The sequence below is a fragment of the Macaca mulatta genome, chromosome X (assembly GCF_049350105.2).
Source record: "Macaca mulatta isolate MMU2019108-1 chromosome X, T2T-MMU8v2.0, whole genome shotgun sequence".
NCBI lineage: Eukaryota > Metazoa > Chordata > Mammalia > Primates > Cercopithecidae > Macaca > Macaca mulatta.
Window position 1 is genome coordinate 43,952,814 of NC_133426.1, and position 7,281 is coordinate 43,960,094.

A 7,281-nucleotide genomic window follows, 5' to 3' on the forward strand; every position below is an offset into this window, starting at 1 on the left:
TATATGAAGGAGAGACTAATAGATAAGGCTAACCTATTACACAACAACTAGTAGAAAAGCGACAAAGGTAACTATGTGTGTGGGTTAAGTACCTGCAGCTGAATCATGCTGTGTTATGAGCTGTAGGACTACAAAGGCAAATATTTCATAATTCTTGCCCTTTAAAAGCTTAAAATTAAGACAGAAAACCATCAGGAATTTTGGAAGAAAATACAAAGAACATTTAATAATTATTTTATGTCAGGTAAACTTGGACCCAGAATAGTTTGTTTTATTAATACTACTGATGAAGAATTAAACTGAGAATTAAAAAAAAATATTTCATGGAAAAAATAATACATTATAAAACTCAAAAAGAAATTTTTCTTGGGAGCTTCATATAATTGTTGATGCTGAAACTGTCTTGTTCAACTCTGTATCAAACCATTTGTTATTCATTAATAAATTTACATTCACCTTATTACTTTTCCATGGGACCTTTACTCTGGTCACTGATATTTACAAGAGGTGTCTTAAAACTTTCAGTTTTATTGCCAGAAATCCCTTTTCTTATACTCCACCTGGAAAAAAAAATACCCTGTCTACCTTGGATCAGCCAGTCACAAACAGAATCCACCTGTGAATATCATGGATAAATGACAAATTCAATTCTTGAAAGAAAACCTGGCACTTGGCTGATGATGATATTGGCTAAATGTCTTAAAAGCAGAAGATCGAAAAGCAAATGGAAATTGGGCCTCAAAACTGGAAATAATCTGAAAGGGGAAATGACTTGTAGCTGAGTAAGAGCCATGGAAACAGTCAGGAATACATTTTCTGGCCTAATTTTGTGGGTCAAATTGGGAGGGGGAATAAACTCTTTGGCCACCAACATTTTCAAATATCAGAGCTTGACATCCATCCACCTTTTCATTTCTCCCAAGAAATAATCTGTGGCTTTCTCAACATATGCTTGCCACTCCACCCTGCCATCTTTTGCCTTCAGGTTGTCAGGGTTGCATGAATTCTGCCCAGTTCCTGGGCAGAATTTTCCAGCGTTCTACAATCTGCCCTTCTGAAAGAGCACCACAGAAAGTATAAAGATTGCAAACACATTGACTGCTTGGCCACAGAAGACAAGATCTCTCCCAGATGGAGTCCCACTGCTTCTTCCAGCCGTTATTTTGTCAGGAGTGGCAAAGAATACCATCTGCTGCCCCATTCAAGAGGAAGGCTTTGCCTCCCCACAATGGGCTCCGGAGAACCCATTTCTAAGCCTGTCAATAGATAGCTGGCAACAGCAACTGTTTTCATCTCATCACCGTGCTTTTTAGAAAGGTCACTGTGCCACGTGTAGTTTCTTTACTGGCCATCATTAATGTTGCTGAGAAAGAGGGCTCCCTTTAACTTTGCCAAAGGGATGAAAGGACCCCTGCTGTTATTTCCTACACATTAAGGGAGAGAAGAGTTTGCAGGAGACGTCTATCAGCTGGCTGAGAAATCTTTCAAGGGATCACTTCTCAGCCTTTTATTTCTGGTCCTGTTTCAGGTTGGATTTCTCTTTCTTGGTAGCCCTAGTGGATATTTACAGAAGTCACCCAGCATTCAAACACCCCTGGGGGGATGGGTCGTCCCAAAGCAGGTGGGAGATAGGACCCGAGTTCTAGTTGCAGAATCTGAAGAAGCAGGTGTTTCCCCTCCCCTCCTTAGGACAGCTGGAGGAGCCAGGTGTAACCAAGCCTGGTTCACCAGATGAGCCATCTGGGAGGAATGACCAAGGCATGCCGATTTTGTGGTTCCACAGGAATCGAGATCCCAGAGGTTGCAGCAGCTGGTGTGGGGAGCTACCGAGTCCAGCAATGTGACAGTTAGTAATCTGGGGATACAGGGCCTGTGACTGCATCCTCAGTAGTTTGGTCTCTTTGGTTGCATCTGTGTTTGTCACCATTTCATGAGCCTGGGGCTCTAGCTTTCCTGGTGATTCTGTGAATTGCACCCCATCCCCACCCCCACCAAGATCCTGCCAATACATTCCTTTCTCCTTTAATTAGCTAGAGACAGTTTTTGAGGTTGGCTACCAGGAATCCTAACCTGAATACTACATTTTCCAAATTTAGGCAAACTAACATCATTAAGATACAGATGGAAACATGGTGTCCACTTCCTCCTAGTTACTTTCCCAAACAAATAAATGGCTTCAGATTCATTGGCAGTCTGCTCTAGTCTCTGCTCTAGTATTTCAAAAGTAGGAAGTTCCTTTGTGGGTATATAACAAGATCCATGGTGTATGTGCATTTGTGTAATCCCAATATACCAGCATAATCGACGAGGCACAGTTTATAATGATCAAGTGAGATTGCTAATTTCTGTTGTCCCATGAATATGATAGTATTCATTCATTCAAAAATACCTGTTAATAGTAATAGCAGCTACTTAATGGGTGTTTGCTCTCTGTCAGCCTCTGTGCCAAATATTCTGTATGTATTATCTCTTTCAAAGAGATACACAACAACTCTACAAAGTAGATACCATTATTGTCTCTATTTTACAAATGGAAAACCTGAGGCTCTGAGAAATTAGGTGGCTTGCCTGTGGTTGAAACAGCAGGCAAATGGCAGGTATGAACTCTGGCTTTCTTGTCTCCAAAGACCATGGCTTACCTACTACGCTCTGCTGCCCCTGTTCAACAGAAACTCCCTGAGCAGCACCTACGTAGTAACGCTCTGCTATTTGTTGGGGAGACACATAAAAGTAGGACATGGATCCAGTTCTTAAAAATGTTTATGATATTATAGGGAAGAGAGAAATGTTCACTTGTGAAGACACTGCAAGGTAGAGCATGATAAGTGCCACAAGAAAAGCAAAAGGTACAATAAGAGGAAGTGGTGCATCCAGGAGAACGCCACCGGATCTGGGCTTTGAAGGCACAGAGTGGGAACTAGGGGACAAAGGTGAGTTTTCGAAGTGACTTGCAGCCACACATTTTGTCTGGGCTTAAATTTAGGCTACCGTAGGCCAGGAGGGTGTGATGAGCAGAGTGAAGGTCAGGGATCTGGTGCCAAGTGGGGTTAAAAAGGAGAGGATAGAATGGCAAGCCAGACAGACAAAGGAGAGGTTATATATGTGCGAGGAGACTAAAGCAGAGGAGCAAAGATAAGTAGCCCAGCAGGGCTGAAAACAGGTGCTTTCTTCCATCCATGCATTCATTCAACAAATATTCTTTTATGAAAAAACTGTTTTTCAGAAAGCATGACTATTTAAATGTCATTATCACAAAGCCATAGTAAATAATTTGAAATAAACTTTGAAATACAGAAAAAGAAATTTCTTTGAGTGCCTCCTAACTGCCCGAGCTGTTCTCATCCCAGGGGCTCTGGCATTGAATAAGACAGACAAAGTTTCTACGGTTGTGGTGTAGGAGTATGTCCACAAAGACACATTAAAGACAAATGACAAAACCTTGAGTATCAATAGCTTAAAACATAAGGACATTTATGGTGCTCAATCTGGAGGTGGGCAGTTTCTAGGGCTGGTATAGTGGCTCCGTGATATCATCAAAAACCCAAGCTCCTTCCACTTCCATCATACTCAGCACTGTTGGCTTCTGTTTTCCTCTGGCAGGTCAATTCATGGGCACCAGATGGCTGGTGGAACTCTAGAAATCACGTTGAGATTCAGGAGTCTAGAGGGAAAGAGAGAAGAGTTTGCTCTTTGTCTGTCTCTTCAATCAGGAAGCTCACTTTGGCTCATATGTCAAGATGGATCATGTGCAGATAAGGAGGTGGAAAGGACCAAAGTGTGGCAGGAGAGAAGTCACTGAAATCTCCTAGACAAGAGAAGGTGGTAGCCTGTACCAAGGTTGAAGTAGTGGAGATAGAGTGAAGTGAACAGATTTCAGATATATTTGGGAGAACATACAAGATTTCCTCTGCATTGGACGTGGTAGTTAAAAAAAGGAGAGAAATCAAGGGTGATTCCTGCCCCATGGTGGAGTGAGGGAAGCACAGGTTTGGTGAGGGGTGGAGCTGTATGCATTAACTCCATTTGAAACAGGTTCAGTTTGACATTCTTGTAAGACATCCAAGTTGAAATGTGAAGAAGACGGGTTGATATACAGGTCTGGATTTCAGGGCCAGTTTCAGAGCTGGAGCTATACATTTGGAGGTTGTCAACCTATGGAGTGTATTTAAAGCTATTTGACTGAGATCACCCAGAATCAGACTCTAGCTAAAGAAGAAATGGTAGACTAGGAGGAGCCCTGGATCTCCCCTACACTGAGTAAGACTGTAAAGAAGAAGTCAAAGAGGTAGGAGGAAAGCCAGAAAAGTAGACTGTCACCAGTAAAACAAATAGTAGCTTTGTTTTTGCTTTTAATCATAGAAAGCTACTGCCTGAAACTAGAGAAAGGTCTCCACGTCTTTAGACTTGTACTTTTAAATTTTAGGATTGAATGGAGAGTTTAAAGAATGCTGAGGCTCAGGCCTCACCCAGGCTAATTAAAATAAAATTTCTAAAAGGGGGGTTGGGTATTTGGTATTTTTAAAAGCTCCCTTTACAACACCAAGGGCACTATCCATGAAAGACATAACTGATAAGCTTGACCTTACTAAAATTAAAAAACTTCTCCTCTGTTAAATATAAGGTCAAGAGAATGAGAAGAAAAGCCACTGACTGGGAGAAAATATTTGCAAAAGACACATTGGATAAAGGACTGATATTGAAAATACACAAAGAACTCTTAAACTCAGCAGTAAGAAAACAAACAACCTAATTTTAAAAATGAGCAAAATACTTGAACAGACATCTCACCAAAGGAGATATACAGATGGCAAATAAGCATATGGAAAGATGTTTCACATCATATGTCATTAGGGAATTGCAAATTAAAACAGCAATTAGATGATCCTACACACCTATTAAAATGTCCAAACTTCAAAACATCGACAATACCACACCATCCAATGCTGGTGAGGATGTGGAGAAACAGTAATTCCCATCTGTTGCTGGTGGAAATGCAAAATGGCACAACCACTTTGGAAAGCAGTCTGGTAGTTTCTTACAACACTAAACAAAGTCTTATCATAGAATCCAGCACTCACATTCCTTGGTATTTAACCAAATGAGTTAAAAACTTACTTCCACACACGTGTATGTCTGCACACAGATGTTTATAGCAGCTTTATTCATAATTGTCAATACTTGGAAGCAACTAAGATGTCCTTCCGTAGGTGAATGAATAAATAAACTGTAGTACATTTAGACAATGGAATATTATTTCGCACAAAAAAAGAGCTATCAAGCCATGAAAAGACATGGAGGAAACTTAAATGCATATTACTAAGTGAAAGAAGCCAATCTGAAAAGGCCACATACTGTATGATTCCAACTATACGACATTCTGGAGAAGGCAAAACTATGAAGACAGTCAAAAGATCAGTGGTTGCCAGGGGTTAGGGAGAGAGATAAATAGATGGAGCACAGAGGATTTTTTAGAGCAGTGAAACTACTTTGTGTGATACTGTAATGGTGGATGCCTGTTATTATACATTTGCCCAAATCCATAGAATTTACAACATGAAGAGTGAACCCTAATGAAAACTATGGACTCTGGGTGATAAGGATGTATCAGTGTAGGTTCACTGACTATAACAAATGTACCACTCTGGTACAGGATATCAATAGTGGGGGAGATTTTGTGGGTGTGGAGACAGAGGATACATGGTAACTCTCTTTACTTTCCACCCAATTTTGCTGTGAACCTAAACCTGCTCTAAAAAATGAAGTCTATTTAAAACAACCACACACACACACACACACACACACACACAGAGCATGGCATGTTCTCTCCCCTCTCGCTAAATGTTACCTGATTAAAGAGACAACCTCAGGGAAATAAACAAAATCCAAGAACATCAGATGACACCAAAGAGCAGTTTTTACCCATCATAAGTGTACCCAGTGTTTAGCTATTATACATGTACATAGTCAATCAGTTAATAAACAATTTCATAGTGTAAATTCAAGCCAATGAGCCACTAGATATGCAGTAATTTTAATGAATGATTTCTTTTGGCATCTTTTCCACCATTTTATGAGCTTCCTCAGAGCACTGAGAGAACATCTTTTTTTACAACATACTGTACATCTCATCAAAGGCATAAATAAGGCGCACTCTTTGGTTTATAAAAAGATGACAAAAGAAAAAAGACTTGGCTCTAAATTTAAGCACCTTTTGAACTTTGTAAAAATCATTTTATGAGCAACATTGTTATGTAATAGAAAAATTAAGATTATTATCTAACTCATTGCTTTTTAAATAAATTATCTGAGTTACTCCATAAAGATAATGAAAAAATATTTTATACACAAAATTAAAAATGTAACGATTCAAGTAGGTCCAAAGAACATTTGAGAAAAAAAGACTTGTCTTTAAGTGGGAAAAAATCCTGTAATAAAGTGTGTCATCTTGTTTCACTATGGTTCTAAAATTAGCCCTTCCTCATTTAGGTGAGAAACATGGTTATTAAAATCATCACTTAGTACACTGCCAAACTTCTGGGGGCCTCCATGCTAGGAAAAGATCCCTGATGTCCATTTTATTTCAAAGGTCTTATTTTTACCCCAAAGGACCTCTCAATAGTATCTGACACAATTAAGCAACTCTTCCTTAAAGTTCTTTCTTCCCTTAGTCTTCATTATGTTATAGGATCCATTCCTACCCTGGCATTCCTTTCCTCCAAGGCCTCAATTCTCTTCTCCACTCACACACACCTGATGGTTTATTCGATTCACCATTCAAATGTTTGTTGGATGTCAATTTCTCTTGACCCACTTCCTGAACTCCACAGAATGAGGATTTCACTTTCTCCTGAAAAACTCTCCATTTAAGTATCCCATTGGCATCTTTCACTGGTAACAGTCAGGCTGATCATCTGCTACTATAATGCTGCTACAATTTTTTGTATTCTTAACTCAATTATATCACAGTTGCCCCAGCCTGGAAACTTATTTAGCTCTGCAATTTTGGGAAAGTTATTAACTTCTTACAGCCTCAGTTACTTCATCTGTTTTATGGGTAAAGAAAACCAATTTAAGAGGCTCAGTGTGAAAGCTATTTGAGACATCGAACTGCCACTTCTTTTGATTTCAGACATTATTGCTCTGTGTTGTTGTTAGACCACGGCCTTGCTGTAGAACACCTATGGAAATAGTGAACTTAGTTCCAGCTGTAAACAGACCCAAGGTCTTTGACTCCCATATTATAATGCCTACAAAACTACTGGCCGACTAGGAAGTAATAAC